The sequence below is a fragment of the Triturus cristatus genome, chromosome 3_2 (assembly GCF_964204655.1).
Source record: "Triturus cristatus chromosome 3_2, aTriCri1.1, whole genome shotgun sequence".
Lineage (NCBI taxonomy): Eukaryota > Metazoa > Chordata > Amphibia > Caudata > Salamandridae > Triturus > Triturus cristatus.
The window spans coordinates 99,152,666-99,168,702 of NC_140584.1; the positions used below are offsets into that span (position 1 = coordinate 99,152,666).

Below are 16,037 nucleotides of genomic sequence, written 5' to 3' on the forward strand. Positions count from 1 at the left end.
ATGAATTTGCAAATGTTTATTGGACTGTAGATCTCTGTATCTGGCTCCACTATTTCTTCTTCAGATACAGATACAGATGCAAGATGTGTCCATGCATACTTTCTGCTTGGACTTCTTTCTTGCTGGTCTTGTAGAAACTGGCAAACCACTCTCATTGTTCTGCAACTCAATTTCAATGACTTCAGGTTCTTCTTTGACTGACTATAACCTTTCATTCTGCCACTGCTTTATTTTGCCTTTGGTGTTTCGATTTTCCCATCTTCACTTGTGATTACTGCTGTATCTTCTTCACTCACTGAAGAACATGTGCTTCAATCTGTATCAGCAACTCTACTCACTGTTAACTGCTTTCTTCCTCTGAAGGTTCTTGAGCCTCAAATTTTCAAACATAGTCTTTCACTGGTCGGCTCAATGAATATTTCTACTTGCCGCTGCTCATGACTTTGCAACCGTCCTTCACTCTGACCCTCAAATTGAAATTGACCACTAGTGCTGGCAACTTCACTAGGAGCGTCACCTTCACTTTCATCAGTAACTTCAGAAATTGCAACAACTTTAGAAATGGGTGAAGTTTCAACAATTTCTTCACCCACATCTTGATCCGCACAGCAAATTTGAGTTTAATTAACTCTGTGAATCAGTGGTTGTGGTCACCACTTCTTCACCCACATCCTTCACTCGCCTCTTATGAGAGGTGTGGATCCACTGCGGAACTCCAGCACACTTTAAGAAAAGGGCCTTTCCAGCATTCTTCCAAACAGCTCTTGTGGACGTGTTTCTTCATGAGAACCCAATCACCTGGGTTCAAGGGATGGCACAAAGTATCTTTTGTCAATGCTGTTGCCAAGTTACCCTAATGAGAAATCGATTTCTCTGTATCAGTCAGACCTTTGCAGTAATCTAGTAAAATGTCATCAGTCATTGAAACAAGAGTAGTTGAAAGAATGTGGGCCGATTGCATTGCTCTGACCATTAACACTTTGTGAGTCAAAACACTTGGGTACTTCTAATGCTCATCAGGACAAGAGGAAATAGTCTGGCCGTTTCAAATGAGCAGATGCACACACCTTGGCCAGCTTGTTTTTGATGGTCCCATTCATTCTCTCTACAACACCAGATGATTGAGGATGACGGCTACAATGGAACCTTTGGTCAATCTGGAGAGCTGTACAAATCAACTCCAAAATTCCATTTTTTAATTGGGAACCACGATCCGTCAAAATAGTAGTCTGCAGGTCAAAACGAGGTATCAACTCCCTCAACAAAATCTTGGCAACTGTCATGCTGTCTGATTTCCTGTTGGGATAGGCCTTGACCCATTTAGAGAATAAGCTGTAAATTACAAGAACGTACTTAAGGCCATTGTAAACTATCTTCTTTATGAAATCTGCTTAAAGTCTCGCAAATGGGCCCTATGGTTTGCAAATATTGTCTATAAGGTTTATATTTTTCTTCCCCTGATTATTTCTCTTACACATAAGACACCTCTGATATAAATCTTCTGCAGCACTTCTGAATTTAGATTTGAACCAATACTTATTAGAAGTTGTAGTCATGGATTTTCTCCCCGCATGTTACTGATTATGCAAATATCTACAAACAGTCATCAGGAATAGAATGATCCCTGTCCACAATCCAGAATATATGTGGACTGCAGAATTATGCTAATAGTCACAAGGATATACGTGCATGTCGATTCCGGGGAGCATAAGAGCAACATCCATTGTAAGAAAAGTACAACAAAGATGGCCACTCACTACCTAACCAACAATCATGGAACTAATGACTTGAAGTGGACTGTCATCGAGCAATTGAATAGCGAAGCCGGCCTCTTTGAGAAAGAACAAAGATGGGTATTCCGTTTGGGTACACACGTCGAAGGGCTCAACGACGATATACCTTGGAACCAATTCTCATGAACCGCTCGTATTTGATTCCCTAAACTACCCGCATTGAAAACTACTTCCATATGGCTTTTTCCACCAGGCTAAACCACCCAGCAAAACTACCCTCTTGAACCTACAATCTTGGTACTAGCAAGAGTACACTGACAATTACCATTACTGTTTGCTATCTCCCCGTAAGGTCCTTCATCATGATGTGACTCCTAACGTAATAAGCCTCCCTCCTACTCAATCATCCCGAGTGGTTTAGTATCAACCCCGAGTGGTTTAGTATCACCCTCGTTATCTTGCCATTTTGCCTTTTATTTCACCTCATTTTTACTGCCATATTACTGATGGGCAACCTCCCATTTTTCATGCCTCTTTTTCCATTTATTTAAACTTCATAATGGATTAAGTCCGGCGCCCCAACCTGATACTGATTGGCAACCTCCCATTTTTCATGCCTCTTTTTCCATTTATTTAACTTTCATAGTGGATCAAGTCCGGCGCCCCAGCCTCTTTATCCGGTGCACACGTCATTACGTGTGCACCCGCTCCGGACACACAGCGCTCCATGCGCCACCCTTCACCTCTCACACGTATAGACGCATGCTCCTCTTCCGGAGGATTGAGCAACCGGAACCGCATTGGGTTACACTACGGGTTAGCACTTCAGCTTAAAAAAACCTGGTGACTTTGGCAAGTGTTTTTCAATCCACGTCTCCCGCCATAGCGGGAACTTCAATTAGCGATCCTATTTAAACCCCCGCCTACCGAGCTCCATTGTCCAGTGGAGCCGCGGGGAGGCCAGACACAGCGGGGCAGTGACCCAGTAACAGTGAGTACGGCATAGCCGGGGACCCTCTTTGGCGCTCAGTCAGTATGGTAGTACGCTGAAGTGTCCCTCTCCGGTACTGATACCTTTGTATATTACCATTTTTGTTCTCTCTAGGTTACAGGCTCATGGGGCATTTTTACCTCTCATTTCGAGTAGATCGTCTTTCTCCACCACTATGCTTCTTACCCCCCCTTTTTTAATGCATCATACAACCCAACCTTTGGGATCGCTAGACCTGATCCTTTGACATAGTGTGTGAGCTTTATGTTTAATATATGTGTGACCCTGTCTGTCTCTTTTTTTCTCCTACTATTTTAGCGGAATACGGCACCATCAAACTGCACTGAGATTAATGATAAAGATATATATGGTCACTCATCTCACTTCTTTGTTGCAGGTATATTATACATTCACCATGGCTGGCTATACTGTTTATCGCGCATTAAGACACATGTACCTCCTTTTCTTATTCCAGATGAACTGATTCATGATACTTAATCAGGTATCCAGCAAGTGCATTGGGAATCGACATGCACGTATATCCTTGTGACTATTAGCATAATTCTGCAGTCCACATATATTTGTGAGTGTAGACAGGGATCATTCTGGTCCTGACGAAGAAGCTTGGGGAGCTTCGAAACATGTTGACACACCTAGGAGGCACAGATCATTGAGGCATATCTACCTCCCCCCTCTTATTTTTACCAATACCAGCTCACAGGTATATTAAAGATTTTTCTAAACCGACGAGCCAGGTATTTTTTAACGTCACCCACCCATCCACTCCTGACCCTTGCACTCACTCCCCTACGAAACACATAGTAGTTTTCACAACCAAAAGGTGCTCACACGTAATCGTAGGTTGTAGCACGCCCCGTCCCGTAGAGGGGTGGGAAGACCCCTATGATGAAGTATGATTCCAAGGGCCCTTTTGGTGTGTGAGGGGTATTTTAACAACACTGTGTGTTCTTTTCCCACCATTGTAGGAAACACACATTACCTGGAGATATTCTTTCTTAAACCTGTTCTGAGGGTGGATCTTTATGGTTTGTAAATTACTGAAGGAGGACGTATCCACCTCCACTACTGTTGTTAAGTAGTACCTCTCTACTCCCCCCCCCTTGTTTTTTTCATATGCAAATATCTAGCCTTGTAGTTCAGCATTGAGTCTGGTAGGATATATTTCTTCTCAGGAGTAATCCACACATCATGGTAATTCATTTTGTTCCATCCTTTAAATCATAATTGGTTCATTTGATCCCACAGTTTTATTCTGAAGTGCACGCAATCTTATTAATTGGTTTGCATATTTATTTCCAAACGTCACCATATCTGTTGCACCCTGGGAAGTATACTTGACTACTGCAACTTATTTTTGCAATTTATTTGCTTCCGATAAATCAAGAATATCGGAACCATTCTTGATGGGAGTTCTTTACAGTACTAACTTTCTTCTTCATCCTATCTCTGTACTTCAAATCTCTCAAGTCCTTTATCTTTTTAACGAGCTCACAAAGTCACCATGCCAACTCTTTTATTTCCTCATTAACCAAATCCATTTCGTAATTTCTCTGTGCGTTTCTCATTCTACTTCTATCAGCCTCAACTTTGTCAGCTAGTTCCTCAAGCGTATCATGTGCTTCATTTGTACACTTTGCTGCTTCTCTGATTAAATATCAAATTTCATCCACATTTTGACATCAGTCTATTTGTGTCTAATTTCTCTTGTAAGATTTCTATAAATGCAATCTTTAGGAGCCCAATGATATTTCTCTCTTTAGAAGGCTCCACTGCCTTGTATAGTAAACATGTCATTTGAAATTGGAGCGTCAACAGTAGTATCTCTGCTAGTCTTCTTCAAAATTACCTATGTATTCACAGATAAGCCCCTTGCTGATGTACCCGTAACTGGAAGCATAGTCAAAACAAGTGCCTGTATGCTCTTACCCTCTACCGCTGCTCCCATATTAGGTACTGCGGAACCCCACATTTGTCTTTAGGATCCCATCTGTGTTAGAAGGAGGTCTGAAATTAAAAAAAATCATTAAAAAGGTACCCTTCTTATCTGAGTCCTGTTCTCTGCTCTGCTTCTCACTGTTTTCCTCATTTTCCCTTTTATTTGTTGTTTCTTTGACTATTGCAGGAAAAACTCTCACTCCTTCCACTATATCCTCCCTCCAACATCTCCCTTGATGATCCCACTTGATTTCCAGCCATATTCTAAATTAACCCTTCACCTGCTTCTTCATTTTCTTTCTCTCCTTCTCTGTAGTCATTCGATCCCATTTATTTAGTGCCTTTGTAAGAAAAGGCTACCACTTGTTCGTGATCTGTGACAAGAAATCTAGATTCCTAATATTAAAGGTACCCTGTAAAGGAGATTTTAAGTCCCTGTCAGCAGAGCTGTATTCATGCCAGTTGCAAATCCAAGTATACATATAAAACCCAGTACTTGTCGTCATTTCGTACGCAGGCAAACCCTCTTTAGGTATTTCCTGAGCCTAGATACTAGCTAAGGTATGGACTTTAATCTTTTTCATCCCAGCCCCTGTTACTTATTATTTAAAATAATCTAAAAACCACAGAAAAGGAGCTAGCGAACAACAACCAATCTCAGCACCGCTATGCGGAAGGTCCACCAATCACAGCACGACTTAGACAGTAACCAACCAATGGCAGCGATACTCAGTGGTGACGTCTCACCAGTCCCAGCACTTGTCCTTGGCTGACTTACTAATCACAGTGCAACTTCTTCATGAATGGAAAAACAATTGCACAGCCTTTTTCAAAGGACGCACACAAACAAAAAACAATCTTGTCTGCCCAACCTAAATAGAACAAAATCAGCAATTTAGAATAAAATGAATCTTGCAAACACTGGACAGAAGACTAGCACGTTAGCGGCAAGAGCAAGTAAAACCTTTCTAAATTAGATACACAAACCTAGGAAAGAAACTTATTAGAAAGAAATCCCTGTGTGTGTACTTGTCACCTAGCAAAACACACTACCTTTATGCAGACAAGTTTAGCCATGATATATCAATCTTGGGTTTTGCCAAATCTGATTACCAAGCAAATCAGTAATAAAAACCAACACTTCGATGCAAATCACAAAAAGGAAAAGTACATCAAAATCAGTGTTCATACCACCAATTAAACCCAGAATCAATAGCACATAACCACAAACCTCACATACAGCATTACAATCCATACACAATGCAATACCGAAATATCACACCAGAACACACTCAATCACCAGAATTATTCTGCTTTGTTCATACTTACAATTCTCTTTGCTCAGGAACAAGAGCATGCTGTCAAGAGCTTGGCAAAATCCACACTGGAAAATCCACTAAAATTAAGGACGGCAAAAAGTAATCTCTAAAGCTGAAAGAAGGTGTTCTCAATTGGCAACTATCCTCTGCTACCACAAATTTGTGGACGAGGGTGACCCCAAAAAATGTACACCTCCAAACTTTACCTCTACAGAATGCCCACGGGTTGATGAATCAGGGACAACGTTAAACCTCAGTTTCAAGAAGCAGTATAGCCCTGAGGTAAAGCACCTCCCAACACTTTAAAAGTAGTCAATTTAGCAAGGCCAACTCAGTAATGAGTTCTGGATCAGCAAAATAAATGAGTAGGTTTTATTAAACATTTTCAAAAGATGTGGTACAGAGCTGATATAAAATCATTGCCATAAAGGCTCTCTGTATATAGAGCATTACAAAGTAATGCAAAATCAGAAATATTTTAAGTCCTATGTGAGCAACAACATCAAAAGAGAAGTGGCCAGCATCCCTAGTAGCATAGAAAAGATCAAAAAAATAATCTGGTTTGCCCCCATATTCAAGGAGTTTTATTCACTATTTTCACAAATTAAATCTTTATAACTGCTAAATCATCTTGCAGGATCAAAAGTGTATCTTTTCCGTAAATCAGAGCACAGTTTTATAAAACGTCAAGTTGCCCAGTACATGAATATTGATTCTGCTCACTCTATGCTAATTTCATTCAGGGATGTCCGGACAGACTAGAAAGATGAACAACAGCAATTTGTTTTAAATGAATAGAGTACTGTGAGCTAGCGGAAGGTAATGGAGAAAAGATAGTTTTGTAACTAAGCCAGGTAAATTTAAATGGGAACAGCAAGAACAACATTAATGGAAATAAGCAAACAATACTCTCACTTGACTTTGTGCTGCATAAATAAGGAACTGTGAAATGTTGAAGGGGAAACATCCATTTAAAAAAAGATAGTTTTCGGGCCCAAATTGCGACCTAGTTAACATAAGCTACGAAAACACAAACATATAAATGCACTAAAAGACTTTAACACTATTACAACAATATACATGTTTGCACAAACACGAAAGAAAGCAGAATCTCGGCTATTCAATTAATAGGCTCATGAATATCTAAAATGCCAACATTTGAGCATAATATCTATATCCTTCTGTCTTGGGTATAGTTCATACATTTTAGATGAAAACATAATATGCATTGAATATCAAGTAATCTTGGTAATATACAAGTGCTTCAGGTCACACTGCTATCTATCTTTCTATCGCTCCATCAAGTTATCTCGCAGTCTAGCTATGTTTTTAAAAAACTGGAGTTGGAAGAAAGTTAAGTTTGACTACTATGTTAACAGTGGCTTCGCCATAAACATAAAAGCTCATGAAATTCTTGACTTAATGTGCTACGTTCACCTTTTGCCTCAGTCCCACTATTGTAAATTAACCTTAACTCCCATCTTGAGAAAATGTGTGTGACGCAAAATAATGAATTTTCATAACTGTGTATGATGGAGTAAATAAATTATTAGAGTGACACTGAAGAGCACTGGTAAACTGTGTTGTGGGTGCATGATAATTATATGTCGGCATAGCAAGGTTTGTGTGAGGCTATATGTTGGCGGTTGTGAGATTTGTACTTAGTAAATGTTTTGATGTACGAAGGTAGGTGTGTTGGCCTATGGGTTGTCCTGATGTATGACAGTGGATATTGGTTATGTGGATTTTGGATTAGTTGGTGTAGAATGCTGGTTGTGTGGCTTTCTGGTGATGTGTATGTGTTGCCAGTTGATGGTTGGTGTACTACCCCTATGCCACCCTTCTATATGCCTCTTTCCCCCCTACTGCTGCAAAGGAATCCCTTTGTGCTCTCTGTGTCAACCCTGCTCGTCATCTGTGTGACCCCCACAGCAACCGCTGCAGCCCCTCAATGTGTCCCCACCTGACCTGCAACCACTATGTGCCTCTGATTCTCATCCCTGCCCCCTTCAGCCTGTCTGTGTGTCACCCTGTTTGGCCATTGTAACACCTCCATGTAACTGTCCCACACTGCAGTCCGTCTTTGTGCTCCCTCATCTCCTCTATATGCACCTGGTCTTATCAACCCCCACCATATGCCAATGCCTCTCCTGCAGCCCCTTTTTGCTGGCCTTTTCTAGAATTGCAGCCCTTCTGTATGCCCCCATCCTGCAACATGGGAAAAGCCTGCAGGTCTGCCTTAATTGCAAGCCAGACCTATTGGCTTTGCCTGTATTATTGTGTATAATTCTTTCCTGATGTTGGCAAGCTTTGGTAGAGATTTTTTTTTTTAAATGAGCATGAGGATGAACTGGTTGTTTCTATGAAAACCTCAATTCTTCGGGTTCTTTAAAAATAAAAAGTCTCTTGAGGACAATGAGCTTTGTGAAAACTATTTATTTGAAGAAGCTGCTGCAGATGGACTAGAGTTTAATATAACCTTCTGTCTTGGCAAGTACGACACCACCTTGCCCAAAAGTGAGATGATGGAGATTTTAACAATTCTTACCCATGTCTAGCTCAAGGTCTGTCGATGTGTATGCCATCCTGCACCCATCCTTTCCATGCCCAAAGCTGATGAGATTTAACACCAACAGTCACATTTCCTGTTGGTGGGAATGACACCCCTTATCTTCAGCAGTGGTAATAAATAGCATTTTATACTCTGCACATCTGCATATATACTGTTTATGTAAACAAGGTCTGTCGGCAGCACACCAAGCATAGGTACAGTCTTTTTTTTTTTATTGACAAATGATGTCAAATAATTGTACAGTTTGTAGTTGTTTCTTGAAACAAACTTGTGACAGTGCAATACAATTTTATAATATTGCTATAATCCGAAGAAACACACATATATGTTTGCTACTATCATCATATGTAGGATAATGATGTGAACTAGATAGTTTCTGATAGTTATTCAAGTGAAATGAAAAACACCAATTACAGCCGACACATGTTTCATCACAGTTGACTTTTTCAAGGCTAATAATGTTCTGAAGGTAAAAAGTAATGCCCAAGGCTTACGTGAGGGTAAGCTAATTATTATTGAACAGAAAATTGTGTGAAGTCTTATCTAGTATCCAGTCAAAGGAAACGGGAGTGTAGTAGGTGGATTAGTCAAAAACATTAGTATGACAGCCTGTATTTGGTAGCCTTAGTTTATTGTAGCCGTTCTGATGCAGAGCCACGGTCCGAATAGCAATATTATCTGTAGTCTGGTGAAAGAATATGTGAGGAGATTAGCAATGCATGGGGAGGATGCTAGTTATAGTTACTTTAGGGGCACGAGTTATAGTTACTTGAAATAACTATAACTGGTGAACGTTAGTGGTTTTGTTTGTTTAAAATGGTATGCTTTAACTGACATTTTCATCTAACTATATCATTGCTTTAACCTTTGTTCATTTTAAGAGAATTATTAACGTTTTTTAAAATGCAAAGTAACACATTATAGTTCCTAACTATACCGTCACTTTAATCTTGATTTTTTTCAGTAAATGTCTGTGTATATTTTTTAACATAAATGTCGAATGCAGTGGACAGTGTGGGGTTGGGTGCAGGGCCTGCCCTTTGGCCAAGCCCTGCACCTAAAACCTTGCTGCACACGTCCTTTGGCTACAAGTCAGGCCAGACCCTGACCGCAAACCCCTGCGAGCACCTTGCCCCGTCCACAGCATACGGTCTCCACAGGCTGATAATGTGATGCTACAGTATGAAGGTTGTTATTTTAAGTAAGGCAGACTTTCTGACTTTCTCAGAGTCAGAACACCTGGAGCTGTATTATAGAAGTGCTCTGGGGGCGCAATGGGCATTTGCGTCCTCTTTGTGCGCTTACAGGGCACTTTGGTATTACAGAAGGGGCCACAGATGGTTGTGCATCTCCTTTTGTAATGTAGATAGTGCTGGCGTACATACAGCGCCAGCACTTCCTCAAGAGGGCATGCCCTCATTTGCATGGGGCCGTGGCCCCACACAAATGAGGAAATTAGCATTTGCTGTATTAGTTGCGAGCGCAGAGGCAAAGCTCATCTCAGGAAGTGCACTGACAGTGCACCACCTAAAAGGTGGCAGACTGTCAATGCGTCCCCTGACCGCAGCCCTCTGGCGTGGGGAAAGGGAGTTACATGGACCCCCCCATACACCCCCTTGCAGGCGAGTGCAGTCACTGACTGCATCCGCCTGCAAGGGTATATCTAATTCCCTTCAAAAGTGCAGGCAGGTTGCTGCCTGCACTGCAAAAACATGGAGCGCCTTTAAAGCAACTGCTCCATTTTTAACATGAATGCGCTGCCCTGGGGGTAACACAAGTTTACGGCTGACCTGGGGGCATGGCATTAACGATAATGCGCATTTTCCTGGATTGCGCTAGGTGCACCTTATGAAAGGCGTGCCCAGCTCAAGCCAGAAAAATGTACTGCATCCATAATATGGCCCCAGATATAAAAACAGAGCCTATTGGCTCGATCAAGGAGTCAACATATCAGCACATATAACATGTCGACCTATTGTCTTTGTCAGAAATTTGTCAATAATTATAATCAAATAGATATTTAATTAAGATTGCAGTGTTGTGTTTAAGTGATTTTTATTTTAAAAAATTAACAAATAAATTCAACATGTCTTTGAGTCTTTTTTTTTTTTAATATGCTCCAACACAAAATATCTAGCTGTATACAGCACCACAAGATGACCCTGATTTCCAGCTGAATTGCAACGAGCTCCAGCTAGGAGTGCTTACAAAATTATGGTTGGGTCTCCTGGGGTTATGGATTTAATGACCTGGGAGACTTAACTTTTTTTTAAAGGTTGCTGGGGGTGCAGCTGCACTCCCTGCAGCCCCTCACAACATTAAAAATGCTTGATAGTGCTCCTGTCCCTTCTAAGGGCTCCACCAGGATAGCTTTTTTCTTCAAATCTGGTGTAATGCCGTTCAGCCATTTTGTCTGTAACTGTGTCTTATTTTCCCAAGGAAAAAAGAAAAGGTAACATTTTGTTTTGTGACACCTCACCACTTTTTGTTGGACCCCACTTGACGGATCACTCTGAAAAATATTAGGTTTAAGATCTGCAAAAAAGTGTAGGTTTAAGATAAACCTGCTTTTAAAGTGTTTGGTTTAGTAAGTAAGTAAATATACTTTATTCGAATTCAAAATTCATGAAGTCATAAAAAACCCAGCATGATTGACACACTATATTCATCGTTTAGAGAAACTAAAAACAATAAGGCTGGGCGACATTGTCTCCATGAACCATATTTTTTTAAAAATGGCTTAATCCATCTTGATCTTTCGAACGTTTGGTTTAGTAATACAATTTCGAATTGTAACATTTTTATAATTTTCCATTAAAAACCACTCATTCCAGACCTGAGCTGGTAACACCCTTGCATTACCTTTCAAAAAGAATAAATCTTTGTCACTGTGAAGCTTCAAGTGATTCCATCAATGAAAGTTAATAGTGACTAAGAAGTAGCTTTTAAATTTGCAGATTAACCAATTGCACAGATTTACTTTTCTTTCAGGTAGCAGGCCTCCTGATGACAAGACATGCTTTTTATTTTTTTTTGCTCTCTGTCCCTCCCTCGGCTCCACAGCACAGGAGAACCCCTCCCTTTGCCTTTCAGTCTAGTAATCCCAACTTTCCGAATTAACCATCCAAGGGAATTAACCATCCTTTTAACAAACAAAAGAAATGTTTTTGTTCAATTAAAAAATTATAGACCGGTCGTTACCCCCACAGATTCTGTCCACTTTGCCCTCAGCATTTAGTATATTAGAAAAGAACAACAAATTCACTTATAAATCCAAAGGTTAAAGTGAAAATGTATTTTATGATTCACTTTGGTTACAACCCATTAACATATGTTTAAAGTAAAGTATAAATTGAGCTGGAGTTGTGTTTGCAAACTGAAATACCACTGAAATACACAAGTGACAGGATCTTAATCAGTAACTCACAAGCCAAACGCACTGCTTATGATCTCAAGCTTGCGCCATTCTAAATGTGGACATTGCCATATGCTAGCCCCCAACAGCCCTTTGATTTCTCTTCAACAATCTTGATGCAGTCCTAGACCAACCTCAAATTCTGCTATACTTTTAATCCTGAGAAACCTCCAGTTTAACATGATGACCTGACAACACAATCCCCTCCTTGCCCAACTATGATTGAAAAAATCTTCCTGACAAACTGATTTTACTGTCATGCCCTCAAACTTCAAACCATTGGCAAGCTTCAAACCATTGGTCTTCATTTTAATTTCAGCGCTAATGACTCACTCATCATTGAACATTTCCACTATACGCCCTTATTCACATGAATGGAGATGCATCCCCTACAGTGCCATCTTTTAACTCTTATGTATTTTAAAGAAAACACACTCCTAATTCAATTCTTGCATATTCTGCCAAAATTCACCATGACTTTGTACCACCTCCTAATTCAGAATAATATAACTCTCAATGGCTCAAAGTTTGCTCTCGGCACATTTTGCTCCTTATAGCATTATCCACCGGGCTGGGATCACGCTCACCATCCAATCGCTCAGATCCGACCGTTGCTGGAAATTGAGTGTATCCAGGATCACTAAGCAAGTGGGAGCTTAAGGCCCCAAAATAGCTTTGGATGACACAATACCTTCATCTTCTCAAGATATCATAGCCTCTCCAAGCTGTCTCTCAGTGACTGTTCCATGCCATGAACTCTCTCTTACTTTTTCTCTGTCTCTCTCTCTCACAACACAATAAACAGAGTCTTTCTACTGGTGGCTTTGTCCGATCATTGTCCTCTCACATAATAAGCCTTGTAAGGAGCACACTCCATATACCCTTTCCCACAATGTAAGACACCCATTCTGCTTAACCTACTGCCTTCCCCTTGACAATTCCTTTAAAGCTCATCACTAGTCATAAAACTGCCAACATCAGATGTTCCTTTCCGGTCCGTCAACCGCCTAGCCTCTGGCTGCCTACAAAGTCCTGTCTTTCCTCACCACACTATTACCCTATCCCGGAAGCTACAAACCAATACTCTTTTAGTCTTTTCAGCAGTAGTATAACATCTTAAAAAACATAACCGACTACCCTGTCCTTCTGGCTACACCTTCAACTCTCAATCTCAGATTCTTTTCCTGAAAACTGCAATTTCTAGTGTACATCAAGCTTATGTCAGTCTCTTTATTTACAATGTACTTTATCCCTTACACACCAAGATTATGGCACAACTTTTTGGAGGCTGCTAGCACACCCATCCAATGTTATTGCTTGCTTATTAGTTACCTTTCTTTGATGCATATCTTCCTTAACATCTCTGCAGCATTTAAAACTTTCATTCGCACTGCCTCGCGAGCAACGCCCATGTCACTATAGGCATCACGAGCACAGCAATGAGTTGGTCTCATCTGCTTCTCCGATGTTTCTCTGCTTATCTGGCTACTCGCACCATCCCTTGCGTACAATACTGCCAGTAGATGTTCCCTAATGCTTCTTCATGGTCACTCTTTTCTTAATAAATGTCACTTTCCTCACAGTCATTTCCTCCTCCTTTAGTTTTTTTCTGTCATCTTTATGCCAATGAGGCACCAACTTATTTTGACCTACATTAATCCTCTCACCTTCAAAGCTAGATTGATGACTGCATGACAGCCAATTGACACTGGGTGGTTCTTCATTCTGTTATGTTCAGCCTCTAAAATTTAGATAATTGAAAGGCTTGCATCATTTGCCTTGGCAGCTGCCATTCTTTTCCCACCTAATGTGCTAACTCTTTCCCCTCAGATAGTAACCTCTGGCATATCCTTGCACTACAGAAGTCCAGTTTCAGTTCCCTAGTATTGGGAAGATCCACCTGGATCTACTCTCCCTGACAGGCAACTAGTGCAACATCCTGGTTGTGTAAATTAAAATAATCAAAATAGGGTCCTTTTTGGACTCCCACAGTGATTAGGTCTCGCCTACGCAGCGCGCACGCGCTGCATAGGAACAACTCCTTAAGCTATCGCTTCGACCTTTGTTCCTTAAACGTGCACGTGTTCCATTGCCTTCAATGGCAACGCGTGCACCTTTGGCGGTTGCCTTGCGGGAGCGAGCTTGACACCATATGTTTGTAATTAACTTACAAACACATGGTGTCCCTGGCTCGCTCCCGCAAGGGAAACGCTTCGGCCGCACTCCCCTCAACCCTCCCACCATTAGCGCGAGGCGTGCAAGCGTGCTCCCCGCCAAACAACATCCGCTCGGTATAATTTCATTCTAAAATAAAAAATAAGAATTGTACGTGCGCTTACTTTGAAAAGGCTCTGGAGCAAAGACAGACAATGTCACTGTCGTCACCGGGCTCATCTATATGCAGCACGATCTCTGCCACCATGCTCCACCTTTCGCACAACATGCTGGAGAATAGCAACCAGAGATGCTTTCTCTGTACGCGGGGGCGCCACACAGATGCCCAGGGCCTCTTGACGACAAGCATTGAACGTGCAAGTCCTACCAAGTTTGCGCTTTATCACTGGTAAATATGGTAATCGCTGTGCACGAGGACCGAAACAGCGGCTCCAAGCATACACACTCAATCAGGTATAACAAAACATATCCTATTTAGATGGGGCAGTACTGTGACAATCAGGGATTGGTTTGTTGAACTTTTGTCATGTGACTGGCTGGGAAGCTATTGTCAACTGTTCATTGGCCAACAGTGCTCTGAAACTACACAGTTGCTGTGGATTGGCTGAGAGAGGTCTGCCAATTTATTATTGGTTGAGTGATCCCGGACGACTGCACTCAGCCCTACGATTGGATGGCGGCATGCCCGTTTACTTCTGTGCGGGCAGTGTGCTGGCTCACAGCCAACCCGGCCTGTACTGGCATCACAGGCGTGTCATTTTCGCCTTCCTGTCCTACGGCAGCTGCCGGCCTCTGTACGAGCATCTTTCGTAACGTACGCCGTTGCACCCGCTTTGTATGCTGCGCCCCCTCCCGCAGCTTTTCACTTGGAATATTCCCCACAGGATACCGGCGTCCCGACTGGTTCAGGTGAGACTGCTGCAGCGAGTAGTATCACCTGCTTAAAGGGCACGCCAGACATCGGACCAGTTTTGGTACGGGATGGGACTAGGCTGCTTGTGATTTAAATCCCTCTCAGATGCCAGTGCAGAGCTGGCAGTGCAGTGTTGCACAGATACTGTCTGACAAGCCCCTGCAAGAACCAATATAAACACCCCCCCCCCCCAACACATTTTATTTAAACACCATGCATTTCCTTAGAAAAACTGCTATAGTGCTTTGTCAGCCTCCCATATCAAACTTAGAGAAATAAGCTTACTGTGTCATCTTACATGTTTAAAGTTCATGGAGTTGTATTACGTTTTTTAACAATTTGGTGTCAAAAGTGCCCACGTGGGAATTTCCACCTGCCTGCTCCTCCTGACTGTACAAAGTCACTTTGGCCTATGTTTAGCACGTGATAACCCACACAGAGGACTACCGCTATACTTAAGCACCAGCTCGTACTATTAGCCCGTTAGGTAAGGTGCTCGGAGCGCAACAGCTGTGTCCTTCTCTCAAAGAGAACTAAACTGTTTTGAGAGGGGTGTGGAGGGCTTGTCCGGCTTGTCCCAATGGAGAGATGTGAGAGCTTAAGGGGGGTGTTGATGATTTAAAATTGTTTTCGGTATGTTTTAAAATTGCTTTTATTCAGACTCATTGTAAGTAGTTACTGTGCTGAAAAGAACAGTGAGAACTCTAACATAAGGACAATGCGCAGGTGATGTTAAAGGGTGTGGAGTAAGGCATGACAGAGTCTGAAGGTAGGCAACCTAATGTCTGCAAGTACATATGAATTATTATAAACTGCTCCAAAAGAAATTGACAATTAGAAAGTCAATATTAAAGTTGTACTGGCTTATTTTATTTTTCTCATATGGACCTCATTTTACAAACTCCATCACTTTGCTTAACATAAGATTCAGACCTGACATGTATAAACGTTAATACGGATGCA

General features: G+C 41.5%; 1 protein-coding gene across 6 annotated transcripts in view; it reads left to right on the plus strand.

Moving 5' to 3' along the window:
* The window catches only part of HSPBAP1 (HSPB1 associated protein 1), an 859,774-nt gene that overhangs the window by 226,288 nt on the left and 617,449 nt on the right, over window positions 1-16,037 (plus strand). The gene's annotated exons all lie outside the window — the stretch shown is intronic.